The 16,267-nt window shown below is 39.0% G+C and overlaps 1 non-coding gene across 1 annotated transcript; it reads right to left on the minus strand.

The window, feature by feature from the left end:
• Positions 1 to 11,399: 11,399 nt before the first annotated feature.
• On the minus strand, positions 11,400 to 11,503 carry LOC126033123 (U6 spliceosomal RNA). Its single transcript, XR_007504277.1, has one exon. It is a non-coding gene; the product is annotated as a U6 spliceosomal RNA (small nuclear RNA).
• Positions 11,504 to 16,267: the final 4,764 nt, after the last annotated feature.

Here is a 16,267-nt window from a genome sequence, read left to right on the forward strand (position 1 = left end):
CCTCCCCCTGCAAAGACACACTAAATAATGGGGAAATCTTACATATAAAAAAAGAGCTCTTATCTACTAGAAATAGGAACTCATAGTTGTTTACAATACAGGGATATCTCCTACCTTGAAAATATGTCATGTGGAATCACTTAGACCTCAGATGATTAGATACCATTCATCCAGCCTTGAACCCTGGATCCTAGACATAGAATCGGCACAGCTCTTCACAACAGCTGCAGGAAACAAACTCCATCCGGGACAGCCTTAATACTGCGGGGTCAACAACAAGGGCCAGCTCTAACATGATATCCTGACAAAGAGGAAAATGTGAACAACTTGACCTTAGAGCAGATTAGCCTACCTTACCAGCTAACGACAAGACAAAACCAGAAGACTCGGCACCCTTTGGTAGGTCCAAAAGCCAAGATCGTGACTTACAGATGACTGGCTACTAGAACCACGACCAGACAGTATACATCTTGGGACCAATAAAAAAGCCCTAGTTTAGGGTTTGAACTATGACTTGCACAATAAGCATGATCCCCAGTCCCAAAGGTCTGACAGAGACAACTGCAACAGAATGGGCCTTCTGGAAGCACAAAGAAAGACGCTAACCTAGGTGCCATCCTAGGTTCAGTGCAAAGACCAAGGTCACCAACCACAGAAGATGGACTAAAACGACACTGAGGTAACAGAACCTCTAGAAACACAAAGACTGACTTCACCATAAGTCCTACCTCAGGATCTGTGCAGATACTGAGACCTCTAAACACTGAGCTCTGAGTGTATCACCCTGGACAGAACAGAAGTCTTCCACACACCAAAAAATACCACCGGGAGAATAAATGATCCTGAGCAAAGTCTAGAGCTGATCCCATGACAGTATACTCCAAGGACGGAGAAACCCCATATTTCTTAGGCCAAGTGAATTCCTTTTCGAATGACCCCAATATTTACTGTGCCAGGGCAGGAGGGGAAAAAACAAAAATACAAAAAGCACAAAACCTTGGTATTTTATATATATATATATATATTTATATATATATATACATATATCTTTTACCTTCATTTATTATTGTTATTATCATTTTTATTTACGTATCTATTTTGGTCGATTTCTCTGTTTGGGTGTGATTATTGAAATCTTTGTCCCCAATTATACTTATTTTTTTCTCTTCTTTTCTTTTCCTTCGTTATGTGCTATGCCATGTTTCTTATTTCAAGACCATGACGTGTTTTTGGTTTGTTTGTTTGTTGTTTTTTTTGTTTGTTTGTTTTGCTTTGTTTTTCGTCTTTTTTTTGTGGTGCTTATCGATATAGCTGGAGTCCTCACTGGATAATTGACACTTTTTTTGGTACTGGTGGAGCGTTTCACCTTCTTTCTCTCCTTCATCTCCCAAATCGATGATGAGAGCCTCTAGAAGGATTCCACCCATTTTGGGAGTATTAGACTCTTACCCCAGTTTATTTATCTTCTCCTTTTCAGGCAAAACCACGCAACTTGAACTAGCTAGTCCTGCCTACAGTTAGAGGGGGAGATAAGGAGGCATCAAGACCAAACAGGTGCAAGACTACTAAGTAGTGGGTTGGATACAGAGGGGACCACATATTCTAGCCGCCCTGGGGGTGAGGGAAGAGGAAATGGGAGGTAGGACAAAAACGGAGGGGTAGGGAGGACAATTTAGGGATGGGAATCCCCCCTGATTTTATGTAAATATGTACCTAAAATGTTATTGTCAACAATATGTAAGACACTATGATCAAAATAAAAATTATATTAAAAAAAGTACTTTCTTGGGGGCCAGAGCAGTGGTACAAGTGGTAGGGTGTTTGCTTTGCACACGCTAACCTAGGACAGACCATGGTTCGAGCCCCTGGCATCCCATATGGGTCCTCAAGCCAAGAGCAATTTCTGAGCACATAGCCCAGAGTGATCCCTGAACATCACTGGATGCGGTCCAAAAGCAAAAATAAATAATAAATAAATAAATAAATAATAAAAGTAACTTCATGTTTTCAAATTGAGAATTTACTCTAAGGGCACTTATAACCAAATAAATCTTGATTTGAGAAGTCTGAAATATGGCAAAAAAGGGTATACCTTAAAACAACCATAAAAACAGGGATGTAAAAATTAAAAACAAAACTGGGGCTGGAGAGATAGCACAGCAATAGTATTTTAGCCTTGAATATGGCTGACTAGGGATGTACCTGAGTTTGATTCCTGGTATCCCATATGGTTTCTTAAGCCTGCTAGAAGCGTCATCTGAGCCCAGAGCCAGGAGTAACTTTTGAGAGTCACTGGATGTGGCCCCAAAACCAATGATGAATAAATTAAATAAGTTAAAAAATAAAAACACAAAACTGTGACAATAAGGGTAATCAAATTATTTCAAACTTCATAAAACGTGCTAATAACAAATAACAGAACATTTGCTTATGTAAATTATGATTCTTTTTTGCGTTTGTTGTCTCCTATCCAAGTACCAACTAAAAGGAACCAAAAATAGGGATACAGAAGGAAATAACAAAACTGAGAGCAGAAATCAACTTGTATTAGAAATGAAAAGGAGGAGATTACTACTGATATTGCAGAAATTCAAAGGGTAATCAGAAACTACTTTGAGAAACTCTATGCCACTGAACATGAAAACCTGGAAGAAATGGATAAATTTTTGGACTCTTAAAACCTTCCATGGTTGAATAAAGAGGATGTAGTATATCTAAAAACCCACATCACTATTGAGGAAATTAAAATGGTAATCAAATGTCTGCCCCAAAACAAAAGCCCACACAATGGAATATTATACAGCTGTCAGGAGTGATAAAGTCATGAATTATTTCTATACATGGATGTACCTGGAATCTATTATGCTAAGTGAAATAAGTCAGAGGGAGAGAGATAGACGCAGAATAGTCTCATTTATTTTAAACCTATACTTTAAAACTATACATACTATGGTTTTAAGAAAAATAAAAGACATTTTTACAATAATTCCAAGAGATAAAAGAGAGGAGGGCTGGAAGGTCCAGATCACAACATGAAGCTCACCAAAAAGAGTGATGGATACAGTTAGAGGAATAACACCAATGAGAACTATCATAACACTGTGAATGAATGAGGAAAATAGAAAGCTTTTCTCAAGTGCTGGTGGGGGTGGGGTGGGGAGAAAGGAGATTTGGGACATTGGTGAAGGGACTGTTGCACTGGTGAAGGTGGGTGTTCTTTACATTACTGAATGGCATCTACAATCATATTTGTAATCAAGGTGTTTAAATAAAGATATTAATAAAAGTTATGATTTTTGTGAGTCAGTATTTTCTAATGGAAAGGAAGTTAAATTATTCTCAATTTAATTACAATCAAGTGGCATGTATGGCACCCACTCCAATTTAATTAAATAAAATAAATTTTCAGTTCCAGTAGCAAAAATGTATTTTGTATGACCTTATGAAATTTTTCAGTTTTGTCGTTACGATACAATTATCTACAAGGAAATAATTCCATCTAAAATTAGAATTATTGAAAATAAGTCTAATGGGTGGGCTGGAGATATAGCACAGTGGGAGGACATTTGCCTTGTATGCAGCTGATACGGGATGGATGGTGGTTCAAATCCTGGCATCCCATATAATCCCTTGAGAGCCTGCAAGACTGCCAAGAGTGATTTTTGAGCACAGAGCCAGGAATAATCCCTGAATGCCACCAGGTGTAACGACTCAGGGGAAAAATAATAAAATGTTCTTTATTTAACTTGTATCTACATCCCTCCACCTAGGTCTTATGTTTTTTTTTTAATTTACCCAAACCACACTCTTATAACATCTAATTGAAAAACAGTTTCTAATATAACTTTTATCTTTTTTTTTTTTTTTTTTGGTTTTTAGGTCACACCTGATGATGCTCAAGGGTTACTCCTTGATTTGCACTCAGAAATTGCTACTGGCTTGGGGGACCACATGGGATGCTGGGGAATCAAACCAAGGTCTGTCCTAGGTTAGTGTGTGCAAGGCAAAATGCCTTACCACTTATGCCCCTGCTCCAGCCCCTAACTTTTATACTGTTTTTTTTACATATTTAGACTAATGTTAATATGTATGATTTTGATTTACAGTTATCTCTTTTCACCAACAAAGTGCCCAAGACCCTCTACCAACTTTCTAAGTTACTAATAATCTGCCTTCTCATTATCTCCCCAGCAGCCCCATACCTCTTACCTATTTGAAATTATTTTTTAAAATCTAGGGCTAAGTCACCAATTTGTCACCATCTATTACTTTGGATTCTTTTGTTTTGTTCCATTTTATAGCACAGGTGAGTAACATCATCAAGGAAATTTCTCCCTCTGTCTTATTGTAATGTGATGTCCTCAAGTTTTATCATTGAAGTTGCCGAGAGCTGCAAGATTTCATCTTATTTTTACTAGCTCCATAGTATGTCATTGCATTTGTATAATACAGCTTCTTTCAACATTCATCTGCCAATGGACATTGGAGTTGTCTCCATATTCTGACTATTGTATAAGTACTATGTTCGATCTTTTACTGAGCAAAAGCTCTTTAAGTTAAAGTTTTTGTGTTTGGGGATACATGTTGAGATTGGAACTGCTGGGTTATATGCAATTTATCTCATACTTTTTTGATAAATTTCTATGAATGCTGAGCTACCAAATAAATAAGTTTCTTTTTACCCCAACCCACCAACAATAAATATAGCCAGTGTTTTTACATAAATCATTCTTGTTGGCATGCTATGCCTATACATTTTGATTTGTAGTTTTCTAATAACTGACAAAGAACTTTTTAATATACACCATCTGGCGTCCTCTTTGAGGGAGTATATTTTTTCATCTCATTTTCTCACTTTGTTATGGAGTTATAAAATTTTGTTGTTTGAGTTCGTGAATGCTTTATATATTTCTTTGTGTGTGTGTGTGTGTGTGTGTGTGTGTGTGTGTGTGTGTGGTTTTTGGGTCACACCTGGCAGTGCTCAGGGGTTATTCCTGGCTCCATGCTCAGAAATTGCTCCTGGCAAGCACGGGGGACCATATGGGATGCCAGGATTGAACCGATGACCTCCTGCATGAAAGGCAAATGCCTTAACTCTATGCTATCTATCCGGCCCCGCATTATATATTTCTTATATTGGCCCTTAATTTGATAGATTATTGTTGGAGACAGTGTCCTGTCAGAGATCAATTTTTCTGTCTTCTGTCTTTATGCAGCTTTTTTCATCTAAAAGCTGCCTACGTGCAGGTTCTGCCGTGCGTCCTTGAGCTAACAGGAAAGGTATTTTGCAGCTGAAGGTTATTTTCTTTGAAGCCAGAGAGAAAGTAAACACCCCGATACCATCCCCATATTTAGGTGACTCCCTTTAGCTTCTTTCCGGAGTTAATGGCTATGCTACAAAAACTTGCCCCTTCACAAACTGCTGTTAGTTCCGGATAAGTGAGCTGCAGACCCCACTTTAGGGTCATAGGGCAATCCTTTGAAAGCTGCTGACTTGGGAATGATTGTAAAATTGTCACTCCTTCTCCCTCCCCTCTGGAAAACGATTTACTGTCTTTGTTTCATGGCTTTCGCGCCAAAAAGTATGATTGACATGCCTTTTGCCTGCCCCCTTCACCTTCCCTATATAAGGGGTGCAGAACCCTAATAAAGGCCACCTTAGACCGGTTATATCGCCTGAGGTCATTATTACTAACCTCTCTCAGATTTGTTACAGGTGTGGTTATTTTTCTGACCCAGCCAAATAAAGGTGCGGACATCCGAGAGCCTCCCGACTGATTCCTGCTGGCCGGGCCCCTCCGGGGGGCTTGCAGGACCCCGCAGATTATATGTAAATAAATAATCTCATTTTGGAAGGCTGCCATTTAAATTTTCACATTGAGTTTCTGAGTGTGCCCTTCCAGGAAGGACAAAGGCAGAAAGATGATATGCTTGGTGGTGCACAGAAAATGTTGTTGCCAGCTAAGTGGATCTCCACCATCATGGACAGGATAAAAAAGAGAAATTTACTTGGTGGTGCCCAGAAAGAATCAGCAGGTAAGTGCTCCTTGGCATTAAAAAAAAAAAAAAGAAGCAGAAAGGAGAATCTGTTTGGTAGTACCTAGAAAGTATCTTCACTTCAAAACATTCTTTCTTAGTAGTCATATGCCCTGAGACTTCAATTCAAGGTCCAGCAGTCTGGCTATTCAAACTATCCTCCAGTTTTACATTTTTTCCTTGCAATTAAGACTTACTTGGGCCAGACAACAGAGTCCTGATTAGTCATGCACAAGGTAAATGCCCTACTCCCTGTACAAAACTTCAGCCCTATAGTTTATTCTTATAGATAGCTTAGTGAGGTTATTAATGATATATACTTAGTGGTATATAGTTCACTAAGTTATATATAATTTTGTAGGAATGCTCGGAAATCAAAACCTACAAGCCATATTATAGTATTTGAACATCTTTAACAGTATAACATCTGGTATTTATTAAATTTCTAGAGATACCACATCTCATTTCATCCCCACAATCAGCCAACATTTGAGTAATTTACTTATCGGTCAAATTATATCCAGGGACACTTCATTGGCTTTAGATGATCCTTTTCCCATTCTTTCCACAAGAGGGCGCCATAGAATTTAAATATCTTCATAGTGAATTGCTCTTGTATATTAACTGGATATTAAAATAATTTCTATAGCTTAGGTAATACTTTGAAGGTTATAATTATATATCAAAAGTATATTAATTATATAAATATGGATAAGTATTTAGGGAATGCTTATTTGTTTGGGATGCAGATATGAAGGGATTTATGCTTAATATAAGCAGAAAGATTATAATAGAAACAATTCATATACTATAGAAAGTTATCAATTCTATAGCACTTTGGAAACTTGTTACACATTGCAAATATTCTAAACAAAGGCATTTTATAGAATCCATTGTGTATTAGAGTGAAGGTTGGGGAAAATGATAATTAAGATAACATCAAATGATCACATTCTATAATTTTTGTTAGAAACATAAAAATTGTGAGTTATCTGTAAATTGTTATTTATAAGAAATTTAATAGGGACCGGAGCTATAGTGCAGTGGTAGGGTGTTTTCCTTGCAGAAGGCTGATCAAGGACGGACCTCGGTTACATCCCAGGCATCTCATATGGTCCCCCAAGCTAGGAGCGATTTCTGAGTGCATAGCCAGGAGTAACCCCTGAGCGTCACTGGTTGTGTTCCACAAACCAAAAAAAGAAAAAAAAGAAAAGAAAAGAAAGAAAGAAATTTAACAGTTCTTATTTAATTTACTTATTGTCCTTAAAAATGACATTATTTGTTAAAAGTCTTATAGAAAAGATTATTTCATCAACAAAAACAGTGAGAATGTGAATCAGAGGTGGTGCTAAAATTTTTCTAAATATAATGCGAGCTCAATAAAATTTATGGGAGATCAAATTTATAGAGGCAAAATAATTTAAAGTTGCTCAAAGTAGGGAGATTCTTTAATAAGTGTGGAAATTTTGATTTGGATAGATAAGTGAATTTCCTGGTGGGTGATAGGAATGGAAGTTGTATATAATGGTATATGTATATATATATAAAATATAATATTTTATATATATATACATATAATGGTATGTAATGCCATTGAGCTATGAACTTAAAAACTGTTAAATTTGTAAAGACTTGTCTTAATCAAAGTAAATTAAAATGGAGAGAAGATATTTAAAGTATCTAAAGATATAAAAGAAATTTTACTCTATTTTATTTTTTCTTTTTGGTTTGGAGCCACCAGGCCAATTTGTTGACAGAGCCGCCTTTTTTTAAGACTTTATTTGAATTTGTTTTTATTAAGGCATTATGATTTACAAGTATATTCATAATAGATTTTCAGGCATATAATGCCTCAACATCAATCACTCTGCCACTATAACTGTGGTAACTTTTCTCCACCAGTGCCCCCAGAATACCTTCTCTCTCTGATCTCCTGGGCAGACACATTTTTGCCTTTAGTTGTTAGTTATCTCCTGCTTTCAGTGTTGTTGGTTCTGTGGCTTTAATGTAAACACATCAATGTCCCAAAGGCTCCTTACCCTTATCGCATAAAATTTCTTAAAATTTCTTATTGAGACCTACTTATATTGAAATCAAGTATCAAAGATGTAGGATTTTGTAAACACAAAAGAAAAACAAATCAAGTAATCTCTTAACTTCAAATACTCTCACAGCATTTACCTTGTTTGTACAGTAGATGTCACCAAAAATTCAATATATCAAACTTTTTTTTTTTTTTTTTTGGTTTTTGGGTTACACCCGGCAGTGCTCAGGGGATACTCCTGGCTCTATGCTCAGAAATTGCTCCTGGCAGGCTTGGGGACCATATGGGATGCCGGGATTCGAACCAATGACCTTCTACATGAAAGGCAAATGCCTTACCTCCATGCTATCTCTCTGACCCCATCACACATAGTTTTAACTAAGATGTGATTAAATATATTTGAGTATTGTTAGGGAAAAATACTAAAGGGCAAAAATGTGCTTTTTTAAAGACCATACCTCACTGATTCATTTATCTGTTTTCTCTGTCTGAATAGATTTAATGCTCCTGAAAATACAAGGTATTTTATTTTTTATTATCTTATACTTTTTTAATATCTTGAAATGTTATTGTGGTTTTAAGTCTGTAGAACTTCAAACACATGTCTATACAATATAGATAGAAGGACCGGCACACTATATGAAAATCACCACAAAGAATGGTGAGTTCAGTTTAGAGAAAAGCTATTTTTACAATTATGACTATTCTAATGAGTGAGAGAAGTAGAATGCCTGTCTCAAATACAGGCAGGGGGTGGTGGAGGAGGGAGATAAGGGTCATTGGTGATGGGAATGTTGCACTGGTGAAGGGTGGGTGTTCTTTTTATGACTGAAACCCAATTACAAACATGCTTGTAATTATGGTGCTTAAATGAATATGTTATTTAAGAAAAATATGCCTATGAACCTTTGAAATTTTCAGGTGAAAAGTAGCATAGAAAATGCACACCTACTTGCAATCTTTTCCAAATGATTACAATTTTTATAAAAACAAAAACAGAGACCTGTCCATAGTCTGTCATAGTATCAATAATATTTTTTTTGAATATTTCTGCATAATTAACCATTCCAGTTGTCTAGCAAGGATCATCTCTTGTAGGAAGAAGAAAAGGAAAAAGTTAAAGGCTTCCCCAGCCTTTATTAACTAACATGACCAACACATTCCTACCTTGACTTCAGCTGGATCCCAAGACAAAAATATAATATATCTCAGCCTCTTGGACTAAGGGAGAAACGGTAGCCATGAGAAAGATCATACTTCCTGCCCCGTTTTGAGCAACCACATTCTTGAAGAAAATTAGATTCAGTCACCATAGCTCTAAGACTTGTTGGGGGATCTTGAGATATCAGTGAATTAGGCACCGCAGGAGGCTTCCCATGAAGAAGTCACAAGACTGTGGCCAAAATCATTTCCCCACTATCGCTGGAGTCTAAAATTATGTCTAGTACAAGTGACAGATCAAATGCCTTTGGGTTTCATGCATAATGAAAGTGTTTGATTTGATTCTGGATTTTAGCAACTTGTTGCCCACCAAAATAACCCTGCTTGATCAGGTATTAAGGGAATTTCTTGGGTCCCGGTTCAGGAATGTGTGCATGAAAATTCGTTGAAAATGGGATCAGACGCTCAGAAGTGAAGTTGCATCTCGTTTCTTTAGCCTTGTCTTCTCCTTTCTCTAGGCTAGAGCAGAACAATTCTACAAGATTTCTTGGCAAGGCATCACAATTGCAGACCTAACTGTTTAGTTCTCTCACTGGACCTAGACAAAAGGCCCAGGACAAGCTGCATGTTTATCTTTACCAACCCAGGGCAGGGCTTAGCTCCCAGCCTCTGTGCTCCCCCAGCAAGGTCAGTTCCCAGAGACTGGCTATTGCTTTGGCCTTGCTCCAGCTCATGTATTCTGAGCTGAGGCCTGAAATATTAACCCTTACTATGACTGCACTTGGGCTAACAGGAAAGCTAGGTTTGAGGGTGGTTAATAATTCTATAAGACTAAATAAAGAATACTTGCATCTACACAAATGCTCATAACAAGGTGTGTTTATAGAAATCTGAGGGATCTTTCAGAGAGGCTCAAAGAAAAGTGCTTAGGATGTTAGTGAAGTGATGTCTCAAATAATATTTATTTTACATCCCCTTTTACCCGAGTGCCTCATGGACAGACAACTAAGGTCTTTTAGTGACCAAATGTCCTCCTTTTTGTGGGTACTGGTGGCTTTTCAAAGGTCCCCCCTTTAAAGGTACAAGTGGCCAAGTGGTACAAGTGAATTGGTGCCCTTCTTTGGTCTTGGGGTCAGAGTTTACACAGGGATAGGTGTAGCAGGTAGGTAGATAGGGAAGGCCCCCTATGGCAATGAGTTCTTGAGATGTAATAAAAGTTCTTGCAAAAACCAAAAGATGGACTTTGAAGAAGTTACCCTTGTCATTAGCCCTAACACTCCAGGACCCACCTTAGGATACTGGAACCTGATAAGAGAAGCTTCAGCAGGAACAAAAGCAGGGAAAGGAAAGTCAAAGGAGCTCAACTGATCACAACCCTTCCCCTTAGTAACCACCCTAGTATTTACCCTAGTATTCAGAGGGTTATTTTCTAAGTAGAAATTTTCTAAGCAGCCTCAGCATGGGCTAAAAGTCTTTGGTAGAGTGTTGTCAAGAGAGAATGTTTCTATCTTTAGAGATTTCTGCATTCTCTCAGTCTTTTGTTGCAGGAAGTGGTTAGTCAGGACCATGACTATTAGGAGGCTTCTGTCCAGGAAACAGGTTTGTTTAACCCTCATAGGAAAGAATTCAGGCATAGAAACTTGACTCAATTAGCATCAAACACATCTTTAGGCACTGACTTTAGTAACACCATGGAAAGATATAACAATCATTTCCAGTGCATCTGTGTTGATTTAAGTTTTGATAATTCCACTTATCTTTGTGTTGTAATCAATAATATCAAGTAAAATGTTTGTGCCTGCAAGGAGGTAGGTGAGGGTGGTGGGTGGGAAATTGGGGACTATGACCAGTAAAGGGCACACTTGTGGTGGGATTGGTATTTGCACATTTAATGTTTGAAACAACTGTAGTATGAACGACTAATTAATCACGGCATTACAGTAAAAACATTAAACTTAGAAAAATAAATTCAGGCACAATTCAGAGATCTGAAACAGAAAAGATTTATTAAAAATGGTAGACACTCAGGAATCAGAGTGCAGGAAACTCATGGATCAACCTTATCTATAAGTAAGACAGTTTACTAGTAGTAATAGTATAAACTCAAAGTGTTAGTATACTTGAGAGAGTAGCCCAATTTCTACATAATTTTTTAATAAAAAATATGGAATGCTTCACGAATTTGGACGTCATCCTTATGCAAGGGTCATGCTAATCTCTGTATCATTCCAAGTTTAGTATATGTGCTGGCAAAGCGAGCACAATTTCTAAATAATTTTTAATATATATAGCTATTAGAAAACTTAATTTAGGGTGAAATATTCATGAGTTTACAGAGGAGATGTCAGATAAAAATTTTCTAAAATCAAGATATAACTCAAATTGTGACCATGCTTTGTAAAATATATAAATAAATATATAAACTACAAATGTATCTAGTTTAGAAATATAAACTACTTTGGTGAGGTGGGCATGATTTTATGTGCTGGACTAAAATTTATTTGTCATTCCCCTGATTGAGTCTTTATGCTGGGTCTCTTGGCTTCAACCTGCCCAGGAGTTTTTAGTTTTGTATTTTTTTAATTAAATTTTTATTTAAGAGCCAGAACAGTGGTTCAGTGGTAGAGTTTTTGCCTTGTATGCGGCTGACCTAGGACAGACTGTGGTTTGATTCCCCAGTGTTCCATATGGGTCCCCCAACTAAGGAGTGATTTCTGAGCACATAGCCAGGAGTAACCCCCAAGCGTTACTGGGTGTGGCCCAAAAACCAAAAACCAAAAATAATTTTTTTAAATTTAAGCATTATGATTACAAGCATGATCGTATTTGGGTTTCAGTCATAAACAGAACACCCCCTTCACCAGTGCAACCTTTCCACCACCAATACCAACACTCTTCTCCCCACCCCTGCCTGTATTCGAAACAGACATCCTACTTCCCTCACTCATTAATATTGTCATGCTAGTTGTTAGTGTAATTATTTTAGTCTTTATTGTTCTCATATCTATTGTGATAAACATTAGAATTTTTAAAATTTTAAAGTTTGTATAACAGAGGATTGTGCTATTGAAATTTGCTTTGCAGTATTTTCAATTGTTCTCATTAGCAAATTTTTGTTTTTTTATTTTTAGATAGCTTCAATAGAATTGGTTGTTAAAAACATAGTATATTGAGAGCACTCCACATACCAGGATTTCTGGGTCTTTGACTGGTATGTTGGGGGCTCTGGGCAGGACAGCTGGCCACAGGCCCCCTGGGCTGACCACCTAGTCCAGGGGACCAAGGTCCCCCCAAACCTGGTGGGTCTTCAAGGCCACGCCTGGTTAATCGGGCCCTGGGGGGCGGGGGTGAGAAATTCCTCCCTATGCATCCAAAAACTACAGAGGCACAGCTGGGCTCAGAACACTCCGCATGCCAGGATTTCTGGGTCTTTGACTGGTATGTTGGGGGCTCTGGGCAGGACAGCTAGCCACAGGCCCCCTGGGCTGACCACCTAGTCCAGGGGACCAAGGTCCCCCCAAACCTGGTGGGTCTTCAAGGCCATGCCGGTTAATCGGGCCATGGGGGGAGGAGGGGAGAAATTCCTCCCTATGCATCCAAAAACTACAGTAGGAATCCAAAAACTACAGAGGCTCGGCTGGGCTCAGAGCACTCCGCATGCCAGGATTTCTGGGTGTCTTTGCCTGGTATGTTGGGGGCTCTGGGCAGGACAGCTAACCATAGGACCCCTGGGCTGACCACTGGTCCAGGTGAACTAGATTCCCCCCACACCAGGCGGGTCTTTAGGGCCACGCCTGGTTAATCGGGCCCTGGGGGGCGGGGGTGAGAAATTCCTCCCTAGGCATCCAAAAACTACAGAGGCTCGGCTGGGCTCAGAGCACTCCGCATGCCAGGATTTCTGGGTGTCTTTGCCTGGTATGTTGGGGGCTCTGGGCAGGACAGCTAGCCATAGGACCCCTGGGCTGGCCACTTGGTCCAGGTGAACAAGATTCCCCCCACACCAGGCGGGTCTTCAGGGCCACGCCTGGTTAATCGGGCCCTGGGGGGCGGGGGTGAGAAATTCCTCCCTAGGCATCCAAAAACTACAGAGGCACAGCTGGGCTCAGAACACTCCGCATGCCAGGATTTCTGGGTCTTTGCCTGGTATGTTGGGGGCTCTGGGCAGGACAGCTAGCCACAGGCCCCCTGGGCTGACCACCTAGTCCAGGGGACCAAGGTCCCCCCAAACCTGGTGGGTCTTCAAGGCCACGCCTGGTTAATCGGGCCCTGGGGGGAGGAGGGGAGAAATTCCTCCCTATGCATCCAAAAACTACAGTAGGCATCCAAAAACTACAGAGGCTCGGCTGGGCTCAGAGCACTCCACATGCCAGGATTTCTGGGTGTCCTTGCCTGGTATGTTGGGGGCTCTGGGCAGGACAGCTAGCCATAGGACCCCTGGGCTGACCACTTGGTCCAGGTGAACTAGGTTCCCCCCACACCAGGCGGGTCTTCAGGGCCACGCCTGGTTAATCGGGCCCTGGGGGGCGGGGGTGAGAAATTCCTCCCTAGGCATCCAAAAACTACAGAACCGCGCGGGGGCTCATGCCCCTGCGCGTACTTCATGTACTTCATGTATTTAGAATATTCCTTATTCTTTTGTTATGTTTTGCATATACAGAATGTTCATTTTGTATTCTGCCCTTTCCCACACCCATACAAAGCTCTTTTTTACTCCTTAACTCTCTAACCCCCTCTCAAACATCACTAACCTACATTACTCTTTTTAACTTCAGTAGTGTACATTCCTAATCACAGTCCAAAGCTGTGCATTGTGTGTGACAACCCCAAACTGTTTCAAGATACATAAAATGGACACGTATTTCTTTAGTATATTTTGTGTTTTTTTTCGGACAGCTATAATTCTTACTAAATTTTGTCTTATACAGTGATGATTCTAACCACTTTTTATCTTCTCTTTTTGAGCTGTTTAGCAAGGAATTTTGGTGGAAGAGTCCCCCAGTTTAATGCTTATGATTGATCCATGTCATGGGAATCATTGGAATTGTTCTTATGGCCCCAATATGCGCCAATAACACCACGTGGCATTGCTTCTTATTTGCATAGGCACATTAAAATGGGAAAATACTATACATACAAATAAGATCCTATCTAATAGAGATTGAAACACACAAATCTTGTAGTGCAGAGGGACCTTACACCCTGAACATTGACATAACGACCTGGCACAGACCTCAGAAGAAAGGGCATAATCTATTCTCCCCTGAACCAGGGAAGCCATCCACGAAACATCCAGGCTGGTCTATAACATCACCTGGAAGCAATCCTCTACCACGGAAGACCTACACTGCTCAGACTTTGACCTGCTCAAAAGAGACTTCCCTTAACACTGAGAAGACTTAACAACAACAACGACCTGCTTACAGGACAGGGCTCCCTGCATTGCCCTTTGATTGTGAGGTGAAAGGAGAGGATGCTCCACATCCTGACTTCAATGTAAGATATGCAGATTCCAGGATCTTTAATACAGAAACATGATACCAACAACAGAGACTGTGTGAAAAATAAAAGTGTGTTGGCACTACAGACAATGTATTGGATTGGACGATCTAGCTTGCCTGGAGCCTAGACTTGGTCTTGTGCCAGGAAACTTCAGGGGTCGGGTCTCTTTGTACTTAGGCCAAGGTTATTTCTTTCCATGTCCCTCATATTTTGGTGGGCCTATGCAAACAACAATTGCCACTCTAACACCATTTTTACTGTGCTCCTTTGACTTTAATCCTTAAAAAGAACTCACTTAAAATTTGAGGCTAACGTAAGCTAATATGCATGTATATGGAAATGTAAGAAAATACTATGCCTGTAATGTTTAAGGAATTACGTAAGTTTTATGGCTTTAGATTGCTTTGTGTACTGTTAAGAAATATTATAATGTGTTACAATCTGGGGACTTGAGGGACAAAGTAATTGTACATGGACTCTGTCTTATTTATCTTAATGTTCTTTGGCTGAAATTTCAAAGTTAAGATATCAGCAAGGGGACTTCTGAGAATTATGTTATGGGTGATTGTCCTTCCACTGTAACTTTACCTTGTCCTCTTTCTTTACACCCTTGTTCTCATAATTAAAAATAAAAATTAAAAAAAAAACATAGTATATTATAAAATGTCTATAAAAAGTGTTTCAAGTTATTGATAATTATTAAACATAATTTTTAATCACAAACATACTATACAAATTCAGTAGATTAATAAAAGACAATAAAAGATGGGGCTGGAGAGATAGCATAGCTATAGGGCTTTTGCCTTGCAAGCAGCTAACCCAGGACTGATGTTGATTCAAATCCCAGCATCCCATATGGTCCCCAGTGCCTGCCAGGAGCGATTTCTGAGCACAGAGCCAGGAGTAACCCCTGAGCACCACTGGGTGTGACCCCAAACAAAAACAAAACAAAAAAGACAATAAAAGAAATACAGAAGAAAAAATCAGTAGATTAGTAATTAAGTAGGCATATTTCCTATGGTATGACTGCCAGGAAGAATTATATAAACAAATTATAAAATATCTTAGAATAAAGGATGTTTGAAGCTGGAACAATTAACACAGCAGTTAGGGTGTTTGCCTTGCATGTAGCAGACCACAGCAAAGAATGAACCCTGAGCACAATAATTTCTGAGTACCTCCAAGTGTAGCTCAAAACCAATAGATAGATAGATAGATAGATAGATAGATAGATAGATAGATAGATAGATAAAAAGGAAGGAAGAGAGAGATAGAAAGAAAAGAGAAAAAGTAAGTAAGAAAGAAAGAAAGAAAGAAAGAAAGAAAGAAAGAAAGAAAGAAAGAAAGAAAGAAAGAAAGAAAGAAAGAAAGAAAGAAAAAGAAAGTAAAAAAGAAAGAAAGGAAGGAAGAAAGAAAAAGAAAAGAGTAAAAGAAAGGAAAAGGCATGAGTAAAAATATAATTCTATATAAAAACATTTATAGGGATCAGAGTGATAGTACAGCAATAGGGCCTTTGCTATGCACGCA

The sequence above is a fragment of the Suncus etruscus genome, chromosome 16 (assembly GCF_024139225.1).
Source record: "Suncus etruscus isolate mSunEtr1 chromosome 16, mSunEtr1.pri.cur, whole genome shotgun sequence".
Taxonomy (NCBI): Eukaryota; Metazoa; Chordata; class Mammalia; order Eulipotyphla; family Soricidae; genus Suncus; species Suncus etruscus.